Source organism: Emydura macquarii, unplaced genomic scaffold (assembly GCF_026122565.2).
Source record: "Emydura macquarii macquarii isolate MOO-44397 ecotype Brisbane River unplaced genomic scaffold, CSIRO-AGI_Emac_v2 contig_3467, whole genome shotgun sequence".
Classification (NCBI taxonomy): domain Eukaryota; kingdom Metazoa; phylum Chordata; order Testudines; family Chelidae; genus Emydura; species Emydura macquarii.
In genome coordinates, this window is record NW_027133604.1 from 71,615 (window position 1) to 85,260 (window position 13,646).

Below are 13,646 nucleotides of genomic sequence, written 5' to 3' on the forward strand. Positions count from 1 at the left end.
TGATTCTATGATTCTATACTGTGTAATGGGCAATGGAAATCTTATAAATCAGAAGAACCGAGCACATGCAGTTCCTGTCAATTTAAAAGAAAGTAAATCAGAGCTGAGGCCGCAAACCCTCTCACCAGACTGGCAAAGCGCAGAGCCATGCAGATCAATGAGAGTATGAGACAAGAATCTGGGCTCCATTCTTTGCAGGCATGCCTAGTTGCCCAGCATTCCCAAATATTCCCTCACGTTCTCCACCAGCAACCACCAACCGCTCTGGTGAAGAGAACCGTGGGTGGGGGTGGCAGGAAGCACTACATTCGCAGGAAGGGAGATGAGTCATAGACCTCATACAGGCCTTCCCCCATCCAGGCAGACACATTTGAACTCTCTGAGGGAGGCCACAGACTCAGCCACCTCCTCCTTCAGGGCCCAGGCACTGGCTTGTCTGGCAGCCGCCACCCTCCTTGGAGGCCCACAGCATAAAACGGAGGGAAAACACTAGAAGAGGACAGTCTCGAATGCTCATCTTCATGGTGTAGAAGCAGCTCGCTCCTACCGTCCCAGTCACCAGCCCTGTTGTAAAAACATCACAGCTCCATGGCTCCCAGTTACCACTGTCTCAACCATATGTTGGCATGAAGAGTTGCAGAGTGCTAGACAGCATGCTAGTTAAAACCAGGCACTCTGTGGTGCTGAAGCGTGAGCACATTAAGCAAAATGATGGTTCAAACACAAGACGAAAGGTGAGCCTCTGCTATGTTTCTGAAAATGCTGCATACCCAGCAGTTCTCCATTTGATTACTATAAGATGCCCCATTGAGATCAAAGGGTTACCCTGGTGACCGGAAGACTGTGGGTGTTGTACCCCAAAATCCGTACTATGAGGAGCAGCTCTGGGAGCTCAGAGATAATCTTTCAGCCAAATCACAGAAGCTTCAACTGCGCCCAAAATGCACTCCTTGCATAACAGCCTAAGCAGAAACATCCCCGTGCAACTCCCAAGGAGCTTTTTAATGGGTTCTCATAGTGCGGATTTAGATGTGATAAGACTGTCAGCCCACATGGGCCTTGGAGCCAAAACCTCGGTGTCATAAAAGCCACGTTGCAACCAGCCGAGCTGGAAGGCCCCCAGGGGTCACAGCCTCACGTGGCCCTTCGAGAACGGAAGAGCTGGCTGTCGCAGCGAGCGTGTGGCCTCCGGGACGACCCGGGGCGCGCGGGGCGCCCCGCTTGCCAGTGGGGAATCAGCTGAAGTGGTAGAGCGCTCGCGTCGCACGCGCGAGGCGGCGGGCTGGATGCCTGCATTCTCTCAGTCAGCGCTAGCGGAAGACCCTTCCCTTGCCTTTCGAAGGCGTGGTCAGCCAAGGGGCTGAGCGCTTCCAGTGGCCTCCCTCTGCCTCCAGAAGAGCCGGAGCCTGCGTGCTGGAGAGCGGCTCCCCCTCCCCCTTTGGATGGCCGGAAGACTGGGGGTAGGCAGCGGCACTGGGCTCCAACGGAAGATGGCACACTTTGTGTGCGTGCCTCCCAGAGAGAGAGAGGGGGAGAGAGAGAGAGAGAGAGAGAGAGAGAGAGAGAGCCTCTGGTCTGGCTCAGGGCCCAGGGAACCTGCGTCCGGCCTGCTAAAGCTCCCCGGCTGGCTTTGCCACTGCCTCTGCTCGGGTTAGAGCTAAGTGGCGGTCTCTTCTTAAGTGTGGCGCTTGTCCCAGAGCTAACGCTGACCCCGAGACGCAGCGCAGGGAGGGAGCGTCGCTGTTTGTGACGAGGAGCGCGGCTGGGAGCCGGGACCCCTTCCCCAAGTCTGGGTATCCCCCAAAGGAGGCTCTGTTCCCCTTAAGTCCCCGGAGTCCTTCCTTTGTCTGAGCGGGGCCTGAATGCCCTCCCGTGCCGGGGAATTAGCTCAAGCGGTAGAGCGCTCGCTTTGCATGCGAGAGGCAGCAGGATCGATGCCTGCATTCTCCAGCAGGGCGGTGTGAGCTCCAGCCGAGCGGGGGCTCTCGGTGACCCGAGTGCCTCGAGCCCTGAGGAAAGGGCCCCAAAGTCCTTCCTTTCCCCCCGCCGCCAGACGACCAGTGTTTTTCTGCCACATTCCTGGCCTCGTGAGCGCCCCGCCCCGGGTCCCCTGACCAGCTGAACGCGACAGCCCTCGGGAAGCTCCGTAAGGGGTTCTCCTGGTGGGCACTGAGATGCGAAAAGCCCGTGAGAGTTCACGAGCTGTTGGGAGAAGCGTGAAAAGGAGGCGCAGGAGCGGCTCCTTTTCTCAGCACATCGTCTCAGTTTTGGCGGCTTTCCCTTCCCCCTTTCGGCTTTACGGCCCGACCTGCGGTTTCATTTTGGGAGGCGTCCCTTTCTGGCAGGGGGGCCAATTGGGAAACTTTCCCCGTTCCGTGGGGAGCGTCAGGGCTCTCTCTGTGCGTCTCTGGTGTGGCTCTGAGCGTGTGTGTTTGTGAGCTTTCTCCTTCGGTTGGAGCCATTTGAAAGGTTTGCGGAAAGAAGAGCTTCTTCCAGCATCAGGTGGACCCTTTCCCCTCGTGGGGCCCTTTGGAGAATAGCTTAGCCACGTGATTGCGGCTGAGTGGGGTTTCCGCAGTGCCGCCACGGCCGGGGCCAAAGCCTGGGCGTGCGCGTTTGGCGGGCGGGCGGTAGAGCCCCGTGCCCCCGTCTTCCCTTTGCCCCAGGGAGGGCTGGTTTGAATCGGGGAGGCACCGGGCAGAAGAGAAAGCAAATGAGGCTGCCTCCGAGCGGTGGCGCCCCTTGGAAGAGGGCCGGTGCCGGTGCCGGTGCCGGTGCCGGTGCCGGTGCCGCCCCTCGGTGTGTGAGCTGTGGGGGCGGTCCGTGGGCGTCCGTGCCTGGGCGGTGGGAGGACGGGGGTCCAGGGAAGACCCAGCCTCGGCCTGCAGAGGCGGACTCTTAAGCCTCTCCCCCGGGTTGGGGTGCGGACTATTAAGCCTGCCTCTGAGTCTTGGGCTGGAGAGCAGGAGCGGCTGGAGCAGCCATTTGGGCGGGGACGGCGGGCGGCAGGAATTCGGGCCACCAGGTCAACCCATTGGGGAGAATGGGGCTGAAGGGGCAGCGCTGCGGTTCGCTTGCCGGGCCGCCAGCTGAAGCCTCTTCTCCTAGGCGCGTGCGAGGCAGCCGGCCAGACCCTGCGCGCCCCCGGGCCGAGGCACCCGTGAGCCTGCAGGTCCAGCCGGGGGCCTGGAGAGGGGAGGAAGGGAGGTGAGCGCGGCCTCCTCCCGCCAGCTTCCTTTCCTCTGCCCAGCGCCAAGGCTGGCTGGGTCCTCCTGCCCGCGAGACTCTCGCCCTCTCTCTGCAAGCCGATCCGTGCAATTCTTGCTGTTTCCCACTTTGGCCTCCCCGCCCCTAGCAGTCTGACCCAAGAGCAGAAGCCAGCTTGCCCAGCCCGCCGACGGGCCCGCATGGGCCTCGGAGCCAAAACCTCGGTGTCATAAAAGCCACGTTCCAATCAGCCGAGCTGGAAGGCCCCCAGGGGTCACAGCCTCACGTGGCCCTTCGAGAACGGAAGAGCTGGCTGTCGCAGCGAGCGTGTGGCCTCCGGGACGACCCGGGTGCGCGCGGGGCGCCCCGCTTGCCAGTGGGGAATCAGCTGAAGTGGTAGAGCGCTCGCGTCGCACGCGCGAGGCGGCGGGCTGGATGCCTGCATTCTCTCAGTCAGCGCTAGCGGAAGACCCTTCCCTTGCCTTTCGAAGGCGTGGTCAGCCAAGGGGCTGAGCGCTTCCAGTGGCCTCCCTCTGCCTCCAGAAGAGCCGGAGCCTGCGTGCTGGAGAGCGGCTCCCCCTCCCCCTTTGGATGGCCGGAAGACTGGGGGTAGGCAGCGGCACTGGGCTCCAACGGAAGATGGCACACTTTGTGTGCGTGCCTCCCAGAGAGAGAGAGGGAGAGAGAGAGAGAGCCTCTGGTCTGGCTCAGGGCCCAGGGAACCTGCGTCCGGCCTGCTAAAGCTCCCCGGCTGGCTTTGCCACTGCCTCTGCTCGGGTTAGAGCTAAGTGGCGGTCTCTTCTTAAGCGTGGCGCTTGTCCCAGAGCTAACGCTGACCCCGAGACGCAGCGCAGGGAGGGAGCGTCGCTGTTTGTGACGAGGAGCGCGGCTGGGAGCCGGGACCCCTTCCCCAAGTCTGGGTATCCCGCCAAAGGAGGCTCTGTTCCCCTTAAGTCCCCGGAGTCCTTCCTTTGTCTGACCGGGGCCTGACTACCCCTCCTGTGCCGGGGAATTAGCTCAAGCGGTAGAGCGCTCGCTTTGCATGCGAGAGGCAGCAGGATCGATGCCTGCATTCTCCAGCAGGGTGGTGTGAGCTCAGCCGCGGGGGCTCTCGGTGACCCGAGTGCCTCGAGCCCTGAGGAAAGGGCCCCAAAGTCCTTTTTCCCCCCCGCCGCCAGACGACCAGTGTTTTGCTGCCACATTCCTGGCCTCGTGAGCGCCCCGCCCCGGTCCCCTGACCAGCTGAACGCGACAGCTCTCGGGAAGCTCCGTAAGGGGTTCTCCTGGTGGGCACTGAGATGCGAAAAGCCCGTGAGAGTTCACGAGCTGTTGGGAGAAGCGTGAAAAGGAGGCGCAGGAGCGGCTCCTTTTCTCAGCACATCGTCTCAGTTTTGGCGGCTTTCCCTTCCCCCTTTCGGCTTTACGGCCCGACCTGCGGTTTCATTTTGGGAGGCGTCCCTTTCTGGCAGGGGGGCCAATTGGGAAACTTTCCCCGTTCCGTGGGGAGCGTCAGGGCTCTCTCTGTGCGTCTCTGGTGTCGCTCTGAGCGTGTGTGTTTGTGAGCTTTCTCCTTCGGTTGGAGCCATTTGAAAGGTTTGCGGAAAGAAGAGCTTCTTCCAGCATCAGGTGGACCCTTTCCCCTCGTGGGGCCCTTTGGAGAATAGCTTAGCCACGTGATTGCGGCTGAGTGGGGTTTCCGTGCCGCCACGGCCGGGGCCAAAACCTGGGCGTGCGCGTTTGGCGGGCGGGCGGTAGAGCCCCGTGCCCCCGTCTTCCCTTTGCCCCAGGGAGGGCTGGTTTGAATCGGGGAGGCACCGGGCAGAAGAGAAAGCAAATGAGGCTGCCTCCGAGCGGTGGCGCCCCTTGGAAGAGGGCCGGTGCCGGTGCCGGTGCCGGTGCCGGTGCCGCCCCTTGGTGTGTGAGCTGTGGGGGCGGTCCGTGGGCGGCCGTGCCTGGGCGGTGGGAGGACGGGGGTCCAGGGAAGACCCAGCCTCGGCCTGCAGAGGCGGACTCTTAAGCCTCTCCCCCGGGTTGGGGTGCGGACTATTAAGCCTGCCTCTGAGTCTTGGGCTGGAGAGCAGGAGCGGCTGGAGCAGCCATTTGGGCGGGGACGGCGGGCGTCAGGAATTCGGGCCACCAGGTCAACCCATTGGGGAGAATGGGGCTGAAGGGGCAGCGCTGCGGTTCGCTTGCCGGGCCGCCAGCTGAAGCCTCTTCTCCTAGGCGCGTGCGAGGCAGCCGGCCAGGCCCTGCGCGCCCCCGGGCCGAGGCACCCGTGAGCCTGCAGGTCCAGCCGGGGGCCTGGAGAGGGGAGGAAGGGAGGTGAGCGCGGCCTCCTCCCGCCAGCTTCCTTTCCTCTGCCCAGCGCCAAGGCTGGCTGGGTCCTCCTGCCCGCGAGACTCTCGCCCTCTCTCTGCAAGCCGATCCGTGCAATTCTTGCTGTTTCCCACTTTGGCCTCCCCGCCCCTAGCAGTCTGACCCAAGAGCAGAAGCCAGCTTGCCCAGCCCGCCGACGGGCCCGCATGGGCCTTGGAGCCGCAACCTCGGTGTCATAAAAGCCACGTTCCAATCAGCCGAGCTGGAAGGCCCCCAGGGGTCACAGCCTCACGTGGCCCTTCGAGAACGGAAGCGCTGGCTGTCGCAGCGAGCGTGTGGCCTCCGGGACGACCCGGGGCGCGCGGGGCGCCCCGCTTGCCAGTGGGGAATCAGCTGAAGTGGTAGAGCGCTCGCGTCGCACGCGCGAGGCGGCGGGCTGGATGCCTGCATTCTCTCAGTCAGCGCTAGCGGAAGACCCTTCCCTTGCCTTTCGAAGGCGTGGTCAGCCAAGGGGCTGAGCGCTTCCAGTGGCCTCCCTCTGCCTCCAGAAGAGCCGGAGCCTGCGTGCTGGAGAGCGGCTCCCCCTCCCCCTTTGGATGGCCGGAAGACTGGGGGTAGGCAGCGGCACTGGGCTCCAACGGAAGATGGCACACTTTGTGTGCGTGCCTCCCAGAGAGAGAGGGAGAGAGAGGGGGAGAGAGAGAGAGAGAGAGAGAGAGAGAGAGCCTCTGGTCTGGCTCAGGGCCCAGGGAACCTGCGTCCGGCCTGCTAAAGCTCCCCGGCTGGCTTTGCCACTGCCTCTGCTCGGGTTAGAGCTAAGTGGCGGTCTCTTCTTAAGCGTGGCGCTTGTCCCAGAGCTAACGCTGACCCCGAGACGCAGCGCAGGGAGGGAGCGTCGCTGTTTGTGACGAGGAGCGCGGCTGGGAGCCGGGACCCCTTCCCCAAGTCTGGGTATCCCGCCAAAGGAGGCTCTGTTCCCCTTAAGTCCCCGGAGTCCTTCCTTTGTCTGACCGGGGCCTGACTGCCCCTCCTGTGCCGGGGAATTAGCTCAAGCGGTAGAGCGCTCGCTTTGCATGCGAGAGGCAGCAGGATCGATGCCTGCATTCTCCAGCAGGGTGGTGTGAGCTCCAGCTGTGTCGAGCGGGGGCTCTTGGTGACCCGAGTGCCTCGAGCCCTGAGGAAAGGGCCCCAAAGTCCTTTTTCCCCCCGCCGCCAGACGACCAGTGTTTTTCTGCCACATTCCTGGCCTCGTGAGCGCCCCGCCCCGGCTCCCCTGACCAGCTGAACGCGACAGCCCTCGGGAAGCTCCGTAAGGGGTTCTCCTGGTGGGCACTGAGATGCGAAAAGCCCGTGAGAGTTCACGAGCTGTTGGGAGAAGCGTGAAAAGGAGGCGCAGGAGCGGCTCCTTTTCTCAGCACATCGTCTCAGTTTTGGCGGCTTTCCCTTCCCCCTTTCGGCTTTACGGCCCGACCTGCGGTTTCATTTTGGGAGGCGTCCCTTTCTGGCAGGGGGGCCAATTGGGAAACTTTCCCCGTTCCGTGGGGAGCGTCAGGGCTCTCTCTGTGCGTCTCTGGTGTCGCTCTGAGCGTGTGTGTTTGTGAGCTTTCTCCTTCGGTTGGAGCCCTTTGAAAGGTTTGCGGAAAGAAGAGCTTCTTCCAGCATCAGGTGGACCCTTTCCCCTCGTGGGGCCCTTTGGAGAATAGCTTAGCCACGTGATTGCGGCTGAGTGGGGTTTCCGCAGTGCCGCCACGGCCGGGGCCAAAGCCTGGGCGTGCGCGTTTGGCGGGCGGGCGGTAGAGCCCCGTGCCCCCGTCTTCCCTTTGCCCCAGGGAGGGCTGGTTTGAATCGGGGAGGCACCGGGCAGAAGAGAAAGCAAATGAGGCTGCCTCCGAGCGGTGGCGCCCCTTGGAAGAGGGCCGGTGCCGGTGCCGGTGCCGGTGCCGGTGCCGGTGCCGCCCCTTGGTGTGTGAGCTGTGGGGGCGGTCCGTGGGCGGCCGTGCCTGGGCGGTGGGAGGACGGGGGTCCAGGGAAGACCCAGCCTCGGCCTGCAGAGGCGGACTCTTAAGCCTCTCCCCCGGGTTGGGGTGCGGACTATTAAGCCTGCCTCTGAGTCTTGGGCTGGAGAGCAGGAGCGGCTGGAGCAGCCATTTGGGCGGGGACGGCGGGCGTCAGGAATTCGGGCCACCAGGTCAACCCATTGGGGAGAATGGGGCTGAAGGGGCAGCGCTGCGGTTCGCTTGCCGGGCCGCCAGCTGAAGCCTCTTCTCCTAGGCGCGTGCGAGGCAGCCGGCCAGGCCCTGCGCGCCCCCGGGCCGAGGCACCCGTGAGCCTGCAGGTCCAGCCGGGGGCCTGGAGAGGGGAGGAAGGGAGGTGAGCGCGGCCTCCTCCCGCCAGCTTCCTTTCCTCTGCCCAGCGCCAAGGCTGGCTGGGTCCTCCTGCCCGCGAGACTCTCGCCCTCTCTCTGCAAGCCGATCCGTGCAATTCTTGCTGTTTCCCACTTTGGCCTCCCCGCCCCTAGCAGTCTGACCCAAGAGCAGAAGCCAGCTTGCCCAGCCCGCCGACGGGCCCGCATGGGCCTTGGAGCCGCAACCTCGGTGTCATAAAAGCCACGTTCCAATCAGCCGAGCTGGAAGGCCCCCAGGGGTCACAGCCTCACGTGGCCCTTCGAGAACGGAAGCGCTGGCTGTCGCAGCGAGCGTGTGGCCTCCGGGACGACCCGGGGGCGCGCGGGGCGCCCCGCTTGCCAGTGGGGAATCAGCTGAAGTGGTAGAGCGCTCGCGTCGCACGCGCGAGGCGGCGGGCTGGATGCCTGCATTCTCTCAGTCAGCGCTAGCGGAAGACCCTTCCCTTGCCTTTCGAAGGCGTGGTCAGCCAAGGGGCTGAGCGCTTCCAGTGGCCTCCCTCTGCCTCCAGAAGAGCCGGAGCCTGCGTGCTGGAGAGCGGCTCCCCCTCCCCCTTTGGATGGCCGGAAGACTGGGGGTAGGCAGCGGCACTGGGCTCCAACGGAAGATGGCACACTTTGTGTGCGTGCCTCCCAGAGAGAGAGAGAGAGAGAGAGAGAGAGAGAGAGAGAGAGAGAGAGCCTCTGGTCTGGCTCAGGGCCCAGGGAACCTGCGTCCGGCCTGCTAAAGCTCCCCGGCTGGCTTTGCCACTGCCTCTGCTCGGGTTAGAGCTAAGTGGCGGTCTCTTCTTAAGTGTGGCGCTTGTCCCAGAGCTAACGCTGACCCCGAGACGCAGCGCAGGGAGGGAGCGTCGCTGTTTGTGACGAGGAGCGCGGCTGGGAGCCGGGACCCCTTCCCCAAGTCTGGGTATCCCGCCAAAGGAGGCTCTGTTCCCCTTAAGTCCCCGGAGTCCTTCCTTTGTCTGACCGGGGCCTGATTGCCACTGCTGTGCCGGGGAATTAGCTCAAGCGGTAGAGCGCTCGCTTTGCATGCGAGAGGCAGCAGGATCGATGCCTGCATTCTCCAGCAGGGTGGTGTGAGCTCCCGCTGTGTCGAGCGGGGGCTCTCTGTGACACGAGTGCCTCGAGCCCTGAGGAAAGGGCCCCAAAGTCCTTTTTCCCCCCGCCGCCAGACCACCAGTGTTTTTCTGCCACATTCCTGGCCTCGTGAGCGCCCCGCCCCGGCTCCCCTGACCAGCTGAACGCGACAGCTCTCGGGAAGCTCCGTAAGGGGTTCTCCTGGTGGGCACTGAGATGCGAAAAGCCCGTGAGAGTTCACGAGCTGTTGGGAGAAGCGTGAAAAGGAGGCGCAGGAGCGGCTCCTTTTCTCAGCACATCGTCTCAGTTTTGGCGGCTTTCCCTTCCCCCTTTCGGCTTTACGGCCCGACCTGCGGTTTCATTTTGGGAGGCGTCCCTTTCTGGCAGGGGGGCCAATTGGGAAACTTTCCCCGTTCCGTGGGGAGCGTCAGGGCTCTCTCTGTGCGTCTCTGGTGTCGCTCTGAGCGTGTGTGTTTGTGAGCTTTCTCCTTCGGTTGGAGCCCTTTGAAAGGTTTGCGGAAAGAAGAGCTTCTTCCAGCATCAGGTGGACCCTTTCCCCTCGTGGGGCCCTTTGGAGAATAGCTTAGCCACGTGATTGCGGCTGAGTGGGGTTTCCGCAGTGCCGCCACGGCCGGGGCCAAAGCCTGGGCGTGCGCGTTTGGCGGGCGGGCGGTAGAGCCCCGTGCCCCCGTCTTCCCTTTGCCCCAGGGAGGGCTGGTTTGAATCGGGGAGGCACCGGGCAGAAGAGAAAGCAAATGAGGCTGCCTCCGAGCGGTGGCGCCCCTTGGAAGAGGGCCGGTGCCGGTGCCGGTGCCGGTGCCGGTGCCGGTGCCGCCCCTTGGTGTGTGAGCTGTGGGGGCGGTCCGTGGGCGGCCGTGCCTGGGCGGTGGGAGGACGGGGGTCCAGGGAAGACCCAGCCTCGGCCTGCAGAGGCGGACTCTTAAGCCTCTCCCCCGGGTTGGGGTGCGGACTATTAAGCCTGCCTCTGAGTCTTGGGCTGGAGAGCAGGAGCGGCTGGAGCAGCCATTTGGGCGGGGACGGCGGGCGTCAGGAATTCGGGCCACCAGGTCAACCCATTGGGGAGAATGGGGCTGAAGGGGCAGCGCTGCGGTTCGCTTGCCGGGCCGCCAGCTGAAGCCTCTTCTCCTAGGCGCGTGCGAGGCAGCCGGCCAGGCCCTGCGCGCCCCCGGGCCGAGGCACCCGTGAGCCTGCAGGTCCAGCCGGGGGCCTGGAGAGGGGAGGAAGGGAGGTGAGCGCGGCCTCCTCCCGCCAGCTTCCTTTCCTCTGCCCAGCGCCAAGGCTGGCTGGGTCCTCCTGCCCGCGAGACTCTCGCCCTCTCTCTGCAAGCCGATCCGTGCAATTCTTGCTGTTTCCCACTTTGGCCTCCCCGCCCCTAGCAGTCTGACCCAAGAGCAGAAGCCAGCTTGCCCAGCCCGCCGACGGGCCCGCATGGGCCTTGGAGCCACAACCTCGGTGTCATAAAAGCCACGTTCCAACCAGCCGAGCTGGAAGGCCCCCAGGGGTCACAGCCTCACGTGGCCCTTCGAGAACGGAAGCGCTGGCTGTCGCAGCGAGCGTGTGGCCTCCGGGACGACCCGGGGCGCGCGGGGCGCCCCGCTTGCCAGTGGGGAATCAGCTGAAGTGGTAGAGCGCTCGCGTCGCACGCGCGAGGCGGCGGGCTGGATGCCTGCATTCTCTCAGTCAGCGCTAGCGGAAGACCCTTCCCTTGCCTTTCGAAGGCGTGGTCAGCCAAGGGGCTGAGCGCTTCCAGTGGCCTCCCTCTGCCTCCAGAAGAGCCGGAGCCTGCGTGCTGGAGAGCGGCTCCCCCTCCCCCTTTGGATGGCCGGAAGACTGGGGGTAGGCAGCGGCACTGGGCTCCAACGGAAGATGGCACACTTTGTGTGCGTGCCTCCCAGAGAGAGAGGGAGAGAGAGGGGGAGAGAGAGAGAGAGAGAGAGAGAGAGAGAGCCTCTGGTCTGGCTCAGGGCCCAGGGAACCTGCGTCCGGCCTGCTAAAGCTCCCCGGCTGGCTTTGCCACTGCCTCTGCTCGGGTTAGAGCTAAGTGGCGGTCTCTTCTTAAGCGTGGCGCTTGTCCCAGAGCTAACGCTGACCCCGAGACGCAGCGCAGGGAGGGAGCGTCGCTGTTTGTGACGAGGAGCGCGGCTGGGAGCCGGGACCCCTTCCCCAAGTCTGGGTATCCCGCCAAAGGAGGCTCTGTTCCCCTTAAGTCCCCGGAGTCCTTCCTTTGTCTGACCGGGGCCTGACTGCCCCTCCTGTGCCGGGGAATTAGCTCAAGCGGTAGAGCGCTCGCTTTGCATGCGAGAGGCAGCAGGATCGATGCCTGCATTCTCCAGCAGGGTGGTGTGAGCTCCAGCTGTGCGCGAGCGGGGGCTCTCGGTGAGCCGAGTGCCTCGAGCCCTGAGGAAAGGGCCCCAAAGTCCTTTTTCCCCCCGCCGCCAGACGACCAGTGTTTTTGCTGCCACATTCCTGGCCTCGTGAGCGCCCCGCCCCGGGTCCCCTGACCAGCTGAACGCGACAGCCCTCGGGAAGCTCCGTAAGGGGTTCTCCTGGTGGGCACTGAGATGCGAAAAGCCCGTGAGAGTTCACGAGCTGTTGGGAGAAGCGTGAAAAGGAGGCGCAGGAGCGGCTCCTTTTCTCAGCACATCGTCTCAGTTTTGGCGGCTTTCCCTTCCCCCTTTCGGCTTTACGGCCCGACCTGCGGTTTCATTTTGGGAGGCGTCCCTTTCTGGCAGGGGGGCCAATTGGGAAACTTTCCCCGTTCCGTGGGGAGCGTCAGGGCTCTCTCTGTGCGTCTCTGGTGTGGCTCTGAGCGTGTGTGTTTGTGAGCTTTCTCCTTCGGTTGGAGCCATTTGAAAGGTTTGCGGAAAGAAGAGCTTCTTCCAGCATCAGGTGGACCCTTTCCCCTCGTGGGGCCCTTTGGAGAATAGCTTAGCCACGTGATTGCGGCTGAGTGGGGTTTCCGCAGTGCCGCCACGGCCGGGGCCAAAGCCTGGGCGTGCGCGTTTGGCGGGCGGGCGGTAGCGCCCCGTGCCCCCGTCTTCCCTTTGCCCCAGGGAGGGCTGGTTTGAATCGGGGAGGCACCGGGCAGAAGAGAAAGCAAATGAGGCTGCCTCCGAGCGGTGGCGCCCCTTGGAAGAGGGCCGGTGCCGGTGCCGGTGCCGGTGCCGGTGCCGGTGCCGCCCCCTCGGTGTGTGAGCTGTGGGGGCGGTCCGTGGGCGTCCGTGCCTGGGCGGTGGGAGGACGGGGGTCCAGGGAAGACCCAGCCTCGGCCTGCAGAGGCGGACTCTTAAGCCTCTCCCCCGGGTTGGGGTGCGGACTATTAAGCCTGCCTCCGAGTCTTGGGCTGGAGAGCAGGAGCGGCTGGAGCAGCCATTTGGGCGGGGACGGCGGGCGGCAGGAATTCGGGCCACCAGGTCAACCCATTGGGGAGAATGGGGCTGAAGGGGCAGCGCTGCGGTTCGCTTGCCGGGCCGCCAGCTGAAGCCTCTTCTCCTAGGCGCGTGCGAGGCAGCCGGCCAGACCCTGCGCGCCCCCGGGCCGAGGCACCCGTGAGCCTGCAGGTCCAGCCGGGGGCCTGGAGAGGGGAGGAAGGGAGGTGAGCGCGGCCTCCTCCCGCCAGCTTCCTTCCTCTGCCCAGCGCCGAGGCTGGCTGGGTCCTCCTGCCCGCGAGACTCTCGCCCTCTCTCTGCAAGCCGATCCGTGCAATTCTTGCTGTTTCCCACTTTGGCCTCCCCGCCCCTAGCAGTCTGACCCGAGAGCAGAAGCCAGCTTGCCCAGCCCGCCGACGGGCCCGCATGGGCCTTGGAGCCAAAACCTCGGTGTCATAAAAGCCACGTTGCAACCAGCCGAGCTGGAAGGCCCCCAGGGGTCACAGCCTCACGTGGCCCTTCGAGAACGGAAGAGCTGGCTGTCGCAGCGAGCGTGTGGCCTCCGGGACGACCCGGGTGCGCGCGGGGCGCCCCGCTTGCCAGTGGGGAATCAGCTGAAGTGGTAGAGCGCTCGCGTCGCACGCGCGAGGCGGCGGGCTGGATGCCTGCATTCTCTCAGTCAGCGCTAGCGGAAGACCCTTCCCTTGCCTTTCGAAGGCGTGGTCAGCCAAGGGGCTGAGCGCTTCCAGTGGCCTCCCTCTGCCTCCAGAAGAGCCGGAGCCTGCGTGCTGGAGAGCGGCTCCCCCTCCCCCTTTGGATGGCCGGAAGACTGGGGGTAGGCAGCGGCACTGGGCTCCAACGGAAGATGGCACACTTTGTGTGCGTGCCTCCCAGAGAGAGAGAGGGAGAGAGAGAGAGAGAGAGAGAGAGAGAGAGAGAGAGAGCCTCTGGTCTGGCTCAGGGCCCAGGGAACCTGCGTCCGGCCTGCTAAAGCTCCCCGGCTGGCTTTGCCACTGCCTCTGCTCGGGTTAGAGCTAAGTGGCGGTCTCTTCTTAAGCGTGGCGCTTGTCCCAGAGCTAACGCTGACCCCGAGACGCAGCGCAGGGAGGGAGCGTCGCTGTTTGTGACGAGGAGCGCGGCTGGGAGCCGGGACCCCTTCCCCAAGTCTGGGTATCCCCCCAAAGGAGGCTCTGTTCCCCTTAAGTCCCCGGAGTCCTTCCTTTGTCCGAGCGGGGCCTGAATGCCACTCCCGTGCC

General features: G+C 64.5%; 5 non-coding genes across 5 annotated transcripts; all 5 read left to right on the plus strand.

Moving 5' to 3' along the window:
• Window positions 1-1,877: 1,877 nt before the first annotated feature.
• Window positions 1,878-1,950, plus strand: TRNAA-UGC (transfer RNA alanine (anticodon UGC)). Its single transcript has one exon. It is a non-coding gene; the product is annotated as a tRNA-Ala (tRNA).
• A 2,263-nt stretch (window positions 1,951-4,213) lies between these two features.
• Window positions 4,214-4,286, plus strand: TRNAA-UGC (transfer RNA alanine (anticodon UGC)). Its single transcript has one exon. It is a non-coding gene; the product is annotated as a tRNA-Ala (tRNA).
• A 2,274-nt stretch (window positions 4,287-6,560) lies between these two features.
• Window positions 6,561-6,633, plus strand: TRNAA-UGC (transfer RNA alanine (anticodon UGC)). The gene has a single exon. It is a non-coding gene; the product is annotated as a tRNA-Ala (tRNA).
• Window positions 6,634-8,917: 2,284 nt separating this feature from the next.
• On the plus strand, window positions 8,918-8,990 carry TRNAA-UGC (transfer RNA alanine (anticodon UGC)). The gene has a single exon. It is a non-coding gene; the product is annotated as a tRNA-Ala (tRNA).
• A 2,291-nt stretch (window positions 8,991-11,281) lies between these two features.
• TRNAA-UGC (transfer RNA alanine (anticodon UGC)) lies at window positions 11,282-11,354 on the plus strand. The gene has a single exon. It is a non-coding gene; the product is annotated as a tRNA-Ala (tRNA).
• The last annotated feature ends 2,292 nt before the right edge of the window (window positions 11,355-13,646 follow it).